The sequence below is a fragment of the Procambarus clarkii genome, chromosome 53 (genome assembly GCF_040958095.1).
Source record: "Procambarus clarkii isolate CNS0578487 chromosome 53, FALCON_Pclarkii_2.0, whole genome shotgun sequence".
NCBI classification, from domain to species: Eukaryota; Metazoa; Arthropoda; class Malacostraca; order Decapoda; family Cambaridae; genus Procambarus; species Procambarus clarkii.
In genome coordinates, this window is record NC_091202.1 from 9,939,723 (window position 1) to 9,956,680 (window position 16,958).

Genomic DNA, 16,958 nt, shown 5'->3' on the forward strand with positions numbered 1-16,958 from the left:
CTAGGTGTCGTCGTCCGTTTGGCGGGGGTTTCGGGAGCTGACCCACAGATGGCGTGGTTGTCACTGCTCCAGGCTCGGACGCTGGATCCGGGTTCGTAACATTAGTGAACTGGTAACATTAATTGTAGCCTAATTTAAGGTGACTACTTTATATTTCACCTCGTTTGAGGTTGAATGTACCTACCTACCTAACAACAAATAGCTAGATATTTTGTGTACTGTCTGAACTTCACCATTAGTTCTCGTCCGGTTAGCTCATCCATATCACCATCAGAGTTAATGGAGAGAATCCAGCAATACACAAAATAGATACACAAAATAATGCATACAAGAGAAATATTATGGAGACACTCCAATCAGAGTTATCTCAAAAATTAATCCCACCCTGTATAGGGTCAGCACAAATAATATAATACATACAACACTGACTAGTTTTAGATCTAGTCGTAATAATTCCTAACTAAGAACTATAAAATTATTTAGTCTGAGCTTGTACCAAATTCAGCACAATCTCAGCCTAAATTCTACCTACTAACATGGGTAAAGATTATTGTGGTGCAGTAAGGTAAATATAGTTGTGCTGTATTTTTGTTTTTTTTGTTTTAAAAGAGTGCTCTTGCACACACAGGTGAACAATTATGTACAGTTAAGTTTGGCTTGCTAGCTACAGCCTTTTGTGATGGTTGATGGTGTTAATTAACTTGTCAACCACATGCAACCTAGATTCCTCTGACAAATGTACACCGTCTCTGATCAGGTTCTGTCTGTAAGGTCTGGCTGTAAATTGGATATATGTGGCATCCAATCTCACTCGTTTTTTCAGCCTGAAATTTATGTACTTAGCAGCTCTCAGGTAGTATTCTGGGGTTACTCCCCAACGATTATCTTGACTTGGTTGGCGAGGTTCCACTAATGTGAATACTACTGATTCACTGATGAGCTTGAAACAAGAAATTATGTTTTTGAGGTGTTTGATCACCTCGGCTGGATGACGAGTGGGGGTGGATGTCATCTAAGTATATAATGGTTAGATGGTGAGGCCACTCTAACGCAGGTGTTAGGGTGCTGTTATTGTAAAAGTTATGAGCTGTTGCTCCTGGTGACCTAAAGATTCTCACCTCGGTGTGAGGTATAGGTCTAAGTGTTGTGGGTAATTGGCTATGACCCACTAAAGCTACTTTATACATGAGGTGAACGTAGCAATATGTTAGTGTGATCTAGGCTAACTGATGTGTTACACTGTTAGTTGACACAAATAATTAAATAGTTAGTCTAGCTTCTATCACACAAGGATTAGTTATTAATGGTTAATATTTTAATTATAAGTTTAATGCCTATCCGGTTCGAAAAGGACCATATTGTGGGATATTTGGGGCTTGAATCTGATTATTTAAATATTAATGTAGTAAATTAAATTACGAAGGACCACCCGCTTTTAAAGTAAAGAGGGAAACTGAGAATTTCTGATCATTAGATAATTCCTAGATGAAACCAGTAACTATGGATAAAACTAGAAAGTATGATCATAATAATAATTAATGGGCTGTATTATTAAATGAAACAAACCTCAAACACCTACATTGGGGGGTTATTACTGGAGGTAAGTACGTCCAGGAATTAGTGTGGTTCGTTCACTAATTCAATTAATAATAATCTAATCCTATAAAATAATATTGAAACTGATATCATTACCAAAGGGAGGAACATAGATTATGAGCATAGTAATGAGTTACAGTAAACCACATATTAATCCCAAAGAATTCTGCACAAGATAAATTGCAATAGAATTATAAAATGAAATAAATCTTAGCTTAATGAAGATTCCTTTAGAAAGCCATGGAAGTCCTCTTATTCTCCAGACTCGGTCGACTGACGAGTGGAACGGGTTAACATGGGGGAAGGCAGCATGGAGAATTCTTCTCTCGTGCTGCAAGACAAATAATTTTCAGTAGCAACTGATTTAACTACTAAGTCTATATTCAAGAATATTAAGAGTTACAGGTGACAAATTTAATCACCTGTTATTAGGTGTTATCGTGCGTCGTAACGGACAATCACCCTGCTACTATTAAAACTTCTACCTGATGCATCACATAAAAGAATATACTTAGCTGTGGGCACTGTATAAGTATTAAGATTGCCGTGTTTCGCATCTCAGGCTCCGGCTAGGCCTATCCTGAATAATGATGCGTTCCGCTGGCTGGTCACGTGTCGTCAGGAACCAAGTCAAAGGGCTCCTTATTTGACACCAGCACTAGCTGAAGATACTATCTGCAAGGTTATTCACGCCTCACAGTGGCGACTTTCATCTGAGGATGGATAACACCTGCCCTATTTGCTGGGCAATGGCGTCTTCTTATGAGTACGGTAAGCGCAGGTCTGCCTCTGAGCGGCTCTCCACGTGTACTGAGATGGCGTCCCTCTACCCACGCCGAGCCCGCGTTCATAAAACAAATTATTGTCTCGAACATTAATATTTCTCGCATTTGCGCTTGAAACGTTAAAGACTGGACGGGTTTATTATTTAGAGGAACAAAATATTGTTATTTACCAATTTAAGGATAGTAAATATATAAGGGAGAGGAATTAATGTCTCCCCATGGCATTCATTGGTGACGTTAACTTTATCACGAGATAGACGCTATGATTCTAACGCTCTATTCGGCTTTTAGTTAGAGATCAATTCGTCTGCAATTAGTTATCATACAGAATGCTTTAATTATGGAGAATCGAATTTAATTCTCACACACATTGGATATAATGTGTTTACTGTAAGGAAATCTGACGCAATACTGGCGTCAGGTGACGTGAGAATTCTAGCCTACTGCACAGATGAAATTATTAGTACATGAGAATTCTACGTGTTGTTAATTTTACTTACTACAATAATTAGTATGGTTAGTAATAAGTAATGAGAATACAACAATGTTGTATTTGGTGTTGGAAATATCCAACAATCACTACCATTTGTAGGTTGGGTATGGGGTCCACTACTGCCTACAGGACGGGTATGGGATCACTACCACCCCACAGGATGGGTATGGGGTCCACTACCACCCACAGGATGGGTATGGGGGTTCACTACCAAGCATGGGATGGGTACGGGGTCCATTACCACCCACAGGATGGGTATGGAATCCCTACCACCCACATGATGGGAATGGGGTCCACTACCACCCACAGGATGGGTATGGGGGTCCACTACCACCCATAGGATGGGTATGGGGGTCCACTACCACCCATAGGATGGGTATGAGGGTCCACTACCACCCCACAGGATGGGTATGGGATCACTACCACCCCACAGGATGGGTATGGGATCACTATGACCCACAGGATGGGTATGGGGTCCACTACCGCAATATAAACAATTGGAACAGACAAATATGGATTGGAGGCACAGATGTACTAGCTTAAAGCTTTTGAGTTCATTAACAGTGCTGGAATATTGTAACAAAAAAAGACTATAGTAGCTAATATTAATGTGAAAATATTTAAGTGAGTAAATTAATGATTAACTGATAATTAACATGGTTCTCAATTTATGAAACTGATTGACAAATTTTAAGTTCCAGGTTTATACAATATTGTGAAATTGAGAGTCTATATAGTAACATAAATTGGTAAATCATAAATATTGTAAGTTAAGAATCTGATGCGTGGATGCGCGCGCGCGTGTATGTGTGAGTGTGTGTGTGTGTGTGTGTGTTTGTGTGTGTGTGTGTGTGTACTCACCTAGTTGTGTCTGCAGGATCGAGCATTGACTCTTGGATCCCGCCTTTCGAGCATCGGTTGTTTACAGCAATGACTCCTGTCCCATTTCCCTATCATACCTGGTTTTAAAATTATGAATAGTATTTCCTTCCACAACCTGTTCCTGAAGTGCATTCCATTTTCCCACTACTCTCACGCTAAAAGAAAACTTCCTAACATCTTTGTGACTCATCTGAGTTTAAAGCTTCCATCCATGTCCCCTCGTTCTGTTACTATTCCGTGTGAACATTTCGTCTATGTCCACTCTGTCAATCCCTCTGAGTATCTTATACATTCCTATCATGTCCCCCCTCTCCCTTCTTCTTTCTAGTGTCGTAAGGCACAGTTCCCCCTGGCGCTCCTCATACCCCATCCATCATAGCTCTGGGACAAGTCTCGTTGCAAACCTCTGAACCTTTTCCAGTTTCATTATATGCTTCTTCAGATGGGGACTCCATGATGAGGTGGCATACTTTAAGGCTGGCCTCACGTAGGCAGTGTAAAGCGCCCTAAATGCCTCCTTACTTAGGTTTCTGAATGATGTTCTAACTTTTGGCAGTGCAGAGTACACTGCTGTCGTTATCCTATTTATATGTGCCTCAGGAGATAGATTAGGTGTTACGTCCACACCCAGGTCTCTTTCGCGCGTCGTCACAGGTAGGTTGTTCCCCTTCATTGTGTACTGTCCCTTTGGTCTCCTATCTCCTAGTCCCATTTCCATAACTTTACATTTGCTCGTGTTGAATTCCAGTAGCCATTTCTCTGACCATCTCTGCAACCTGTTCAGGTCCTCTTGGAGGATACTGCAATCCTCATCTGTCACAACTCTTCTCATCAACTTTGCATCATCCGCAAACATCGACATATAGGACTCTACGCCTGTAAACATGTCGTTAACATATACAAGAAATAGAATTGGTCCCAGCATCGATCCTTGTGGTACTCCACTTGTTACTGTTCGCCAGTCCGACTTCTCGCCCCTTACCGTAACTCTTTGGCTCCTTCCTGTTAGGTAGTTTCTTATCCATGCTAGGACCTTTCCCACCACCCCCGCCTGCCTCTCGAGCTTGAACAGCAGTCTCATGTGCGGTACTGTATCAAAGGCTTTTCGGCAGTCCAGAAATATGCAGTCTGCCCAACCATCTCTGTCCTGTCTTATCCTCGTTATTTTATCATAGAATTCCAGAAGGTTTGTTAGGCACGATTTCCCTGTCCAGAACCCATGTTGATGTTTGTTCACAAACCTAATGTTCTCCAGGTGTGCAACCAGTCGTAGCCTAATTATTCTTCCCAGTATTTTACAGGGGATGCTTGTCAGTGATACAGATCTATAGTTAAGTGCCTCCTCCCTATCACCTTTCTTGAAGATCGGCATGACATTTGCCTTCTTCCAGCACCTGGGCAATTCTCCCGACATAAGTGACTCATTAAAGATCATTGCCAGAGGCACGCTGAGGGCCTGCGCTGCTTCTTTTAGTATCCACAGTGATACTTTGTCTGGTCCAACTGCTTTAGTTGCATCTAGAGTTATGAACTGTTTCATTACCTCCTCTGCTGTCACTTCTATATCTGATAGTCTTTCATCTGGGTAACCCCTTCCACCAATGGGAGCTGCTCAGGCGCGGTAGTGAACACTCCATGGAAACTGGCATTCAGTGCCTCGCAGATTTCCTTGTCACTTTCAGTATATGCCCCCTCTGTCTTCCATAGTCTTGTCACTTGGTCGTTCACCGACATTTTTCTTCTTATATGGCTGTGTAGTAACTTAGGTTGTTTTTTCGCTTTGATTGCAATATCGTTCTCATAGTCCCTTTCCGATGTTCGTCTTATGTTAATGTAATCGTTCCTAGCTCTGTTGTATCTGATCCTGTAGTCCTCTGTTCTTTGTCTTCTGTACTTCCTCCACTCCCGCCTGCTGGCCATTTTTGTTTCCTGACACTGTCTATTAAACCATGGGTTATTATATTCCTTCTTATTTTTTCCCTTTACTGTTGGTATAAATCTCTCTTCGGCCTCCTGGCATTTCTGTATGACTAGGTCCATCATATCTTGGACTGTTTTTCCTCTAATTTCTTCCTCCCACTGCACTTCACCCAGATAGTCCCTTATCCTCTTATAGTCCCCTTTCCTGTAGTCAACTCTCCTTTCCCAGATCTCTTGTCCCATGGTCATAAGTTTGAATTCCATCATGTAGTCAAAGACTAGGACACAATGGTCACTGGCCCCTAGAGGTATTTCATGCTCTAAATTCTCGATATCTTCTACGTTCTGGGTGAAAATCAGGTCTAATAGGCTCGGTGCATCACCTCCTCTTTCCCTTGTGTCTTCCTTCACATGTTGTGTTAGGAAATTCCTGTCTATAACATCTACTAATTTTGCTCCCCACGTTTCGTCCCCTCCATGGGGATTCCTTGATTCCCAATTTATCTCTCCATGATTTAGGTCCCCCATGATCAGCAGCTTCGCTCTCATTCTGTAGGCTAGTGTTGCTGCCTTCTACAGTTCATCTATACATGCCTTGTACTTGTCATCATACTCCTGCCTGGGTCTTCTACTGTTTGGTGGGGAATTGTAGATTACCAAGATCACAATCTTCCTCCCATCTACTGTCAGAGTTCCATGTATGAAGCTTGTGTACTCATTGGTAACCCGATTTCCCAGGTCTTCAAACTTCCATTTCCGCTTTATTAAGAGTGCCACTCCTCCTCCCTGTCTCTGCGTCCTCTCTTTTCGTATCACCTGGTACCCTTCAGGAAAGATTGCATCTGAGATCATGTCATTAATTTTAGTTTCCACAATTGCAACTATGTCAGGATCTGCCTCACTCACTCTTTCTTTTATCTCTTCTACTTTATATGATACCCCATCAGCATTGGTGTACCAAACCTTCAGATTCTTCATGGAAACTCTTGTACCAGAGTTCTCCCTTTCTCTGGGAGTCTGGGGGGATCTGGGGGGTGTCTGGGGGGGCGACTGGGGGCAGGGGGACCTGGGAGATCTGGGGGGTGTCTGGGGGATGACTGGGGGCGGGAAGGATCCGGGGGGTGTCCGGGGGGATCCGGGGGGTGTCTGGGGGGGTCCGGGGGGTGTATGGGGGTGAAAGAGGTCGGGAGGGGTGCTTGGGGGGGCTAATGGGGGCTGGGCTTCTAGGAAGGTAGGTAGGAGGGTCTGGGGTAGGGCCTGGGTTGGTAGGTCTGGAGTAGAAAGGGCATACTGGGTCTGAAGATTAGGGAGGGTCTGATAGGCATAGAGGGGTTGGGAGATAGCGTAAGGTTGGGAGACAGATAGAGGTTGAGAGGTTGGGAGGGGGAAGGATAGAGGGGGTGGGGGGAACCTCCCACCCCCCTCGCAAGGGTGGGGGTCACATGGAAGGAGAGGGAATGAGGAGGGGTGAGGGCTGGGAAGATTTTGGGGGGTGAAGGGATGAGGGCTCGGTGGGTTTTTGGGGTTGAGGGGATGAAGACTGGGTGGGTTTTGGGGATTGAGGGGATGAGAGCTGGATGGGTTTTGGGGGTTGAGGTGATGAGGGGGTCCTTGGAATGTGGGATGAATTTGACTGCAGTGGGGTCAGAGGGGTCAAGGGAGGTGTTGGGGAGATAAGAAGGGGCAGGGAGGGCTGATTTGGGGAGGGAGTGACCTGAGAAGCAGGTGTGAGCTGGTTAGCATGGGATGGATTAGCACTGGGGTGTGTAGCTACGCTCAAATGGGAAGAGTTGTATTGTTGTTTGCTTGCTCTGTGGGCTACCTGCTCCTCCTTTGTCATGAATTTGTCAATATATACGTTGTAGTAATTTTCGCTACCTCTGAGTAAGTGTTTGTGATGCAGTATGTAATCCACTTCCTCTTCGTTAGTGAACTGTACTAGGACAGGTCGTTTCCTGTTACAGTTGTATGGCCCAATGCGTCAGTGGACTTGCACCTCATTCCCTGCCATATGGGCTCTCATATCTCTCAAGATCCCCTGTAGCTCCAAAATTTCAATCTCCATCCTTTCCTGACTCGATGGTGCCCTGGCTTCAAGGAATCCATGGATTATGATTGTCCTCTTTCTCAGTTCAGGGGTCATGCTGGTGGCCCCCTCCCTGGCTGACCCCCACCTCTCCCACTCCCGCTACTCCACCTACTACTACTCCCCCTTCCCCTGCCAAGCTTCCCTTATTCCTGCCAAATTCATTAGTAAGCCTAGTTATTTCTCCTTGCCATTCTACCCTGCTCTTCCTGATTTCCTCTTGAATATAATCCATAAACTCTTGTTTGAGTCTTTGAACCTCGTCCTGTATCTTATTAAAGATTTCACTTTTAATCCCCTGGATTAGATCATCTATCCAAACATCCCTCTTCTCTACAAATTTCCCAATCATCTTCTCCACAAACCTATCTTCTTCTTCAATCATAATACTGATGGACCTAGACGCCCTTCCTGACCTAGTCATTGCTATAATCCAACCTTACCCACAGGGGTTCCAAGTATCTTACCGTCCTGCTAACACAATAGGTGAGTGAATCTCCAAGCGTCTTCCCACGTGGTGTTGGGAAGGTTGCTGCCGGGGGTGAGGTCACGGTCAGAGGTCGGTGAGGTCTGCTCCACACTACACACTGCCACAGTACTTCATCAACTATTTTCTATTATGCTACTTATACTGTTTTTCTTCACTACCTTATGGCTTTGATCAAAACCCAAGGTTTTTTTCATTCACTTGTACACACTTTTTCACTTCGAAGTTGCCTGGTTACCCCTCCCTCTCCACTAGTGAACCAGGAGCTCCCAACCCGTGTCCACCCAACACGAGAGTGTGTGTGTGTGAGCATGTACGAGCGTGTGGGCAGAGAGGGGGGGAGGGAAGGAAAGAGAGGGAGAGAGAGAGGGAAGGTAGGGAGAGCGAGGGAGGAGAGAGAGAGAGAGAGAGAGAGAGAGAGAGAGAGAGAGAGAGAGAGAGAGAGAGAGAGAGAGAGAGAGAGAGAGAGAGAGAGAGAGAGAAGAGAACGAGAGCGGGAGAGAGAGAGAGTGGGAAAGGGAAAGGGAGAGAGTGGGGAGGGGGAGAATGTGTGTATGGGGGATGCGGGGAACTAGGGGAGGGGGTAGAGATGGCGACCAGGTCAGGTCAGGTCAGATAGGGGGGTAAGATGTGGGATGGAGTATACTAAGGTTTTATCCCCTGTCCACAAAAGGTGTTAATCCTTTTTCCCCTGACTGAACATTTGTGTGCGTGTGTGTGTGTGTTTTTGTGTGTGCGCTCGCGTGTGTGCATGCGTGCGTGCGTGTGTCATGAGTTCCCGTAAGCGTTAACCTCGACCTATAATGAGCCACTTTGAGATTTTAAATATATATGATATCCTGAACAAGAATTTGATAATATTTTACCTCAATCTGTACACCTGATTAATTGACCAGAGAGGGGTACATGCCAGTCTGCCTCCCGCTCACACAACCAGATGAGTAATGACGATGTATGGATGACGATGGTGATCCGTTGTTGCCTCCCAATAGGTGATTCACTAAGTTCTATTAGATTGATGATGGCGGTTCTTCTCTATCTACACAAAGCTCTGGAGTCAGTCACTGTATCATTGTGTTACAGTTCATTAATTTACTCTTTGTATGTATGTATGTATGTGTGTATGTGTGTGTGTGTACGTGTGTGTGTGTGGTGGGTGGTGTAAATTGGGGGGTGGGGGGGGGGGTATTGGCGGTGTGGTTTTATGACACATGGGTGTGAGAAAGTAGTGCCCACATGAGCCGTATATTTCAAGATTCTTTTGCCTTCTTTATCTGATATCCAAGACTACTTGTTATACTAAAAACACTGTACACCGTTAATAGACACAAGAGACTCTTACCGGCCAGCTCAACAACCAGAGCACACTAGGTGAGTATGAAGCATCTGAGGTAACTGTCGTTGTTGTTGACCATACCGCTGCCAGGCTCCAAGTTTCCTCCCTCGTGGTACAGATGTCGTACTCCTATTGTAGTTGTTCACTTCGCACAATCCTACACAGCCACTAAATTTCTATTGCCTATGTGTTGTCTACTATGTGTCACCGTACTATCATTACGCACTGACTCTCCTCCGTATCTCTTTGATGTCAGAGATATGACTACTTATTCGAGGAGCGAGCGCGGCCCCACGTGTGTTCCCTGTCCCTTCGCCCTGGTCCTGGTTTGTGTATGTATGTATGTATGTACGTATGTATGTATGTATGTACGTATCTATGTATGTATGTATGTGTTTACTAGTTGTGTTTTTGCGGGGGTTGAGCTTTGCTCTTTCGGCCCGCCTCTCAACTGTCAATCAACTGTTTACTAACTACTACTACTTTTTTTTTTTTTTTTTCCCCACACCACACACACACACACACCCCAGGAAGCAGCCCGTGACAGCTGACTAACTCCCAGGTACCTATTTACTGCTAGGTAACAGGGGCACTTAGGGTGAAAGAAACTTTTCCCATTTGTTTCTGCCTCGTGCGGGAATCGAACCCGCGCCACAGAATTACGAGTCCTGCGCGCTATCCACCAGGCTACGAGGCCCCAACATATATGTATACATACATATATCATACATATATGTATGTATGTTCTGTAGTTGACCCAATACCCCAATCCCGTGAGCTGTAGTTGACCCCATACTCCAGCCCGTGAGCTGTAGTTGACCCCATACTCCAGCCCGTGAGCTGTAGTTGACCCCATACTCCAGCCCGTGAGCTGTAGTTGACCCCATACTCCAGCCAGTGAGCTGTAGTTGACCCCATACTCCAGCCAGTGAGCTGTAGTTGACCCCATACTCCAGCCAGTGAGCTGTAGTTGACCCCATACTCCAGCCCGTGAGCTGTAGTTGACCCCATACTCCAGCCCGTGAGCTGTAGTTGACCCCATACTCCAGCCAGTGAGCTGTAGTTGACCCCATACTCCAGCCAGTGAGCTGTAGTTGACCCCATACTCCAGCCCGTGAGCTGTAGTTGACCCCATACTCCAGCCCGTGAGCTGTAGTTGACCCCATTCCGCAACCCATGAGATGTAGGTGACCCCATACCCCAACCCGTGAGCTGTAGTTAACCAAATACCCATCCGGTTGGCGGTAGTGGACCCCATTCCCATCCTGTTGGCAGTATTGGACCCATAGCCATCCTGTGGGGGGGGGGGGTATAGGGCCCCCATACAAATCCTACAGTTGGTAGTGGACCACATACCAATCCTACGGGTGGTAGTGAACCCGATACCAATCCTTCGGGTGGTATTGGACCCGATACCAATCCATTGGGTGGTAATTAATGGGTATTGGATCCACTACCACCCGTAGTGGTTGTGGACCCCATATCCCATACACAACTTGTGACTAGTTGTGAACCCTATATCCATCCTGTGAGTGGTTGTGGACCCAATACCCATTCTGTTGATGGTAATGGTCCCCAAACCAATTCAATGGGTGGTAGTGGACCCTATACTCATCCCATGGGCGGCAGTAGACCCCATACCCAACCTGTGGGCGGTAGTGGACCAAATATCCATCCTGTGTGTTCGTGGACCCCATGCCCATCCTATTGGCAGTAATGAACCCCATATTCATCCTGTGGGTGGTAGCGGATCCCATATCCATTCGCTTGGCGGTAATGTACCATATACCCATCCTCTGGACAGTAGTGAACTTCATACCTATCCAAAAGGTGGTAGTGGTCTCTATACCTATCCAAAAGATGGTAGTTGGCCCATCTATCCTTTTGGGTGGTAGTGGGCCCAATAAACATCGTGTGACTTGTTTTGGACCCTATAGCCATCCTGTTTGCAGTAGAGTATCCCATAGACATTCCAATGTAATATCGTTTTCTGTTGGCGTTCCTACAATTCATTCTCTTGAGAATTTCACAATACACACTATTATATAAAATGTTGATTAGCGACTCACCATTATTATATATAATAATTAATAGAGCTTATTATAATTATAAACTCCATACCCATCCTGTTGGTGATAGTGAACCCCTTGCCCATTCTGAGGGCGGTAATTGACTCCATACCAATCCTGTGGGCGGTATTGAACCCCATACCCATCCTGTGGGTGGTAATGGACTCCATGCCCATCCTGTTGGCGGTAATGGACCCCATATCCATCCTGTAGGTGTGACCCCATAGCCATTCTGTAGGCAGTAGTGAACCCCATACCCATCCTGTGAATGGTAATGACCCAATAGGGTATTTACTTTCGGCGGGAATCGCTGGGGGGTGGCACCGGCACTGGCACTGCAGCAGAAAAATTCGTGTTAATTTCGTCTCCACCTAACACTGCATGGCCTAACTACTGCCCAGCAAAAGTTAAGTGCATGGAGACTTAATATTCCATAACTCACAGCGAATCTCAACAGTAATCAACCACAATTAACCAATTTTCATTGTGCTTGCCTGCTGCCAAACGTTCACTATACTCCTAACCCCACTACCATTCTCCAAGTATCTACCTCTGGAAACATTACCAAAAAGCTATCGCTGAAAACATGCCCAAACATAGCAGCAAACAAGGTAGGGGTGCCTCTCGCTCTTTATCCATAACTCCAAGAGACCTGAATGAAACACTGGCAACGCTGCATTCCTCGTCGATGTTGGTAAACACAGCATCCACTCCCCCTCCTCTCTGCCACTCCCCGCCTTCAACTTAACTTAAAACTCAAGCTTTAGAATTCATTCAATCTATGGCTCCCTGTTCAAACTTCAAACCTTTGAGGAGTAACCCATGGCTGCAGAAACTGCACAACCTTGTGCTCCTGCAATCTGAAGCAATTTCGGCCCTCCAAGCCACAGTCACCCAACAACAACAAACTATAGACCGCCTCCTTGAATCGTCGACGAATAACAACCAAGAAATTCTTAACTTACAAGCTGTTGCAAACGACGCAATGGATCAAATACATAAGATCAAGGTCGATGAAACCTACTCAGCTCAAAGCGACTTCCTTCAAAAGCTGGAAAAACAAATTAATCTCCATCAGATTCACCAGGCGGCTTCCGAAGATGACCAAGAGCAACAACAACTTCATGACTCCCTGATAATTAGCTCTACTGATCTGCCTGATGAACAACATGGTGAGAATTGTTGTAACATAGCCCACACCTTAATTAATTCAAAGATCAAAGTCAACGTTGATATCAAATCAGCTGTCAAGATAGATAAAAACAGTTCCCATAGCAGTAGGAGAATACTCATCAAACTTGCAAATCCCGCTGTTAAGTTTGACCTCACACAATCAGCTGCTAAGCAAAAAACTAACCTCTACATAAATGAGTGCCTTACAGAGCAGCGTGGATCCCTCCTCTTCAGGCAGCGTAAAATTTGCAAACTAAACCCTGGTCTTATCAAGCAGTGCTACACTAGGAATGGAACGATCATTGTAAAGAAGGAAAGTGCAGGAAAAATATATGAAATTAAGTGTGACCAACAACTACTGGTCTTCTTTAATGATTGTGGTATATCTGAAAACCTGAACCCGCCCAATGCTAATACTGAAAATAACTCTTGAGTGTTAGAACCTAACCTAACAACCTTATGTAAGCAACCTAACTTAATCTCACCTTGTCCAAGGCGCTGTCTCTGCCTTACCGTTTAACTAATGTTCTCTCATCCATATAAGTTCCTAAGTAATCAGTCAAGTCTCCATGCACTTATGTAAGCATCTACCTCAGTATCATTGTAAAATTTTACTCTTAAGTCTAACCTTACCCTGTTTTTTTTTAAATTTTAAATATAATTAAATTTTGATTTATGTCATTTATTGAAATTAATTATTGAACTCATTTTGTTTTCTTAAGTTCATACTAATTATAGGTTCAAAACTAAGCTATATAAAATTAATTATCTTTAAGATTATTTTACTTTACGATTATCATTTGTCTCATTATTTTTTGTTATATGTTAATCTTGACAGTCCCTACTGATTTTTTGTTTTCTCCACCTAACTTCTGTATCCTTCCTGGGTATCTACGGTAATCTTTATTATACTTCTAATTGTTTCTTTTTTGTGTGTGTACTTGCATTTATTATTGTGTTTTGCTATAATAATTCTCTAATTACAGCAGATTCAGTATTTATGTAAGGATCTACCTCAGTGTTATAGTAAAATTTTACTAATTAATTTAATCTTGCCCTGTTATATTTTAAATTTTAAATCTAATTGTAATTTAATTTATACATCACTTATTGTAATTATTTATTGAGCTCATTTAGTTTTCTTAAGTTCATACTAATTATAGGTTCACAACTAAGCTATATAAAATAATTTATCTTTAAGATTATTTTACTTTATGATTATTATTTGTATTATTATCTTTGCTATATATTAATCTTGTCATTCTACTGATTTTTTGCCTTCTCGCTTAACCTAACTTCTGTATCCTTCCTGGCTATCTACGGTGATCTTCACTCTACTTCTAATTGTTTCTATTTTTTGTGTACTGATATTTATTGTTGTGTTTTGCTATAATTACTTTCTATTTACAGCAGATTTAGTATTTAACTGTGTCTGTAATTGCTTGTCTTATTGTATCGTGACCCCATTGCATCTACATGCATACTGATATTGATCCTGATCGAAATCTTATGTCTCATATCCACAATAATCAGCACATTGATCATCATTATTGTAGGTTTTACACAGCAAATCTTGCAAAAACAAACTCCTAAATAGCACCTGCTTATCAGTTTACAACCAAAATGTTAGATCACTTGGTAAACATTTTGATGATATAAATGCACTACTCACAGCACTAGGTACTAAATTATTATTCATTATTTTAACAGAAACCTGACTAAGTAAAAACTATACCCAAATCTACAACTTAGCTGGTTATACAGCCATTCACAACTGCAGGCCTAATAAAAAAAGGTGGCACAGCAATATATTACAAAGATACCTTCATCTGCAATAGTGTCATTAGTGATAGAGATAACTATTGTGAATATACCTTTGTCAAGTTCTCCAGTAAATCCCTTAAATCCTCCTTGACTATCGGTGCCATCTATAGATTTCCCAATACAAATATTGCTTCATTCTCAGATAACGTAAGAAATCTTATCAAAAATAACAACCTCAACAAAAATCACATCATTCTAGGAGTTGATTTCAATACTGACCTTGATCTACAAAATAACTCTCAAGATGACTATTTTCATAACAGCATGAACTCCTGTATGCTAATCCCAACAAGCACCAAGCCCACCCGAGTCACTCAAACATCTACCACTACCTTGGATCACTTATGGACTAATATAACAGCTCCCCTTACATCTGGGATAATCTATGACAGAACAACTGACCACTATCCTACCTTCCTCATAGCAAACATGGACATAACACCACCAAAAAGCAAGAAACTCTCATTTAGGCTACACAGTGAATCAGCTTTAGGCAATCTCTCAAATGCACTTCATAATATTAACCGGGAATCTGAATTCAATAATACACAGGATATAAACTCATTAGCTATCCTCTCTCAAAAACTCTAAACCTCTACAACACTCACTGTCCCCTCCTTACCAAACAAATAACTGACAGAAGAATAAACAGTCCGTGGCTCACAAGTGGCATATTCAAATCAATCAACAAAAAACTTCAATATGAAAAGAAATTTAGGATTGGCCTAGTTACAAAGGAAGTAGTTAAAAGGTACTCATCAATGCTTACCAGTATCATAAGAAAAGCTAAACTTTTATATTATGAGACTAGATTCAAAGAAGCAAAAGGCAACATGAAAAGCACATGGAAAACCATCTCTAATATCCTAGGAACTAAACAACACTCCCACAACCAAATAACACTCTCAAAGGATGGCTATATCGTCAACTGATTTAGAAATGGCAAATGAATTTAATAGCTTCTTTTCATAGGTTGGTGCTAACCTTACCAGTAAAATCCCACAGACCCAGATACATATCAACACATATCTCTCAAGCAGCTATCCAAACTCACTTTTCCTTTCACCAGTCAGCCAGACAGATGTTGTGTCCATCATACACTCACTAAAAACCAAAGCTGGGAACATCAGTGAAATCCCATCCATTATATACAAGAGCGCCTCCCATGCCCATGCGCCACCAATAGCTCTGCTGTTCAACAAATTCTTAGTGTCATACCTTACCTGATACCCTTAAAAAAGCAAGAGTAACGCCAGTTCATAAAGGAGGCAATCCTGCAGACATAAACAATTGCAGACCAATATCAAACCTACCCATACTATCAAAAATATTTGAAAAAATTATCTACAAACAGCTCTACTCCTACCTCGTAAAATTAGACAAACTCAGCCCCTGTCAGTTTGGCTTCCGCTCCCAAAAGAGTACCAACGATGCAATTATTAGTCTCCTTGATATAATTTACTCAGCCCTTGACAAAAATGAGTTTCCGATTGGACTCTTCATTGACCTGAGAAAGGCTTTTGATGCTGTTAATCACAACTACCTCTTACATAAACTCCATCGTTATGGAATCCGAGGCTATGCCCTAGACTATATCCAATCCTATCTTAGTGATCGACACCAATGTGTAGCCATCAATGATATAACCTCTCCCACTCTACCAATAACCGTTGGAGTGCCTCAGGGCAGCATTTTGGGACCTCTCCTATTTCTTATATACACATCAATGATCTAACTAATGTCACTAACATTCTGAAACCTATATTGTTTGCTGATGATACTACCCCTCACCCCAACCCACATACACTAAATAATGTTGTTAATAATGAACTAAAAAAAATTCACTTATGGATGTCAACCAACAAACTAACACATAACATAGAAAAGACCTACTACATCTTATTTGGAAGCAAATCAACAAATGCAATTCAGCTTCAGATAGACAATGTTAACATTAGTAATAGTAGCAAGTACTACTAATAGTAACATTAGTAGTAAAAATGATGGAAAGTTTCTTGGCCTATTCCTAGACAAGAGACTCAACTTCAGCACCCACATACAACACATAACTAAGAAAGTCTCTAAAACAGTTGGTATACTCTTCAAAATCAGATATGTATCTAACTCTACTTTCATCACACTATATTATGCACTAATCTATCCCTATCTTAATTATGGTATCTTCGCATGGGGTTCAACCAGTGCATTGCAAACCACCTCAGGTCCATCATCACTCAGCAAAAATCTGCTATCAGAATAATAACAAAATCTGCTTTCAGACAACACTCAGCCTCCTTGTTTAACTCC

General features: G+C 42.6%; 1 protein-coding gene across 3 annotated transcripts in view; it reads right to left on the reverse strand.

The window, feature by feature from the left end:
- The window catches only part of LOC123767098 (organic cation transporter-like protein), a 297,560-nt gene that overhangs the window by 230,587 nt on the left and 50,015 nt on the right, over positions 1-16,958 (reverse strand). Inside the window, exon 1 of one of the 3 annotated variants that reach the window (XM_069304724.1) lies at positions 9,592-9,755. The exons of the other annotated variants lie outside the window; for them this stretch is intronic. The gene's annotated coding sequence lies outside the window, so the exon portion shown is untranslated. Of the gene's footprint in view, positions 1-9,591; positions 9,756-16,958 lie in introns of those variants that run through there. 3 annotated transcript variants of the gene reach the window in all.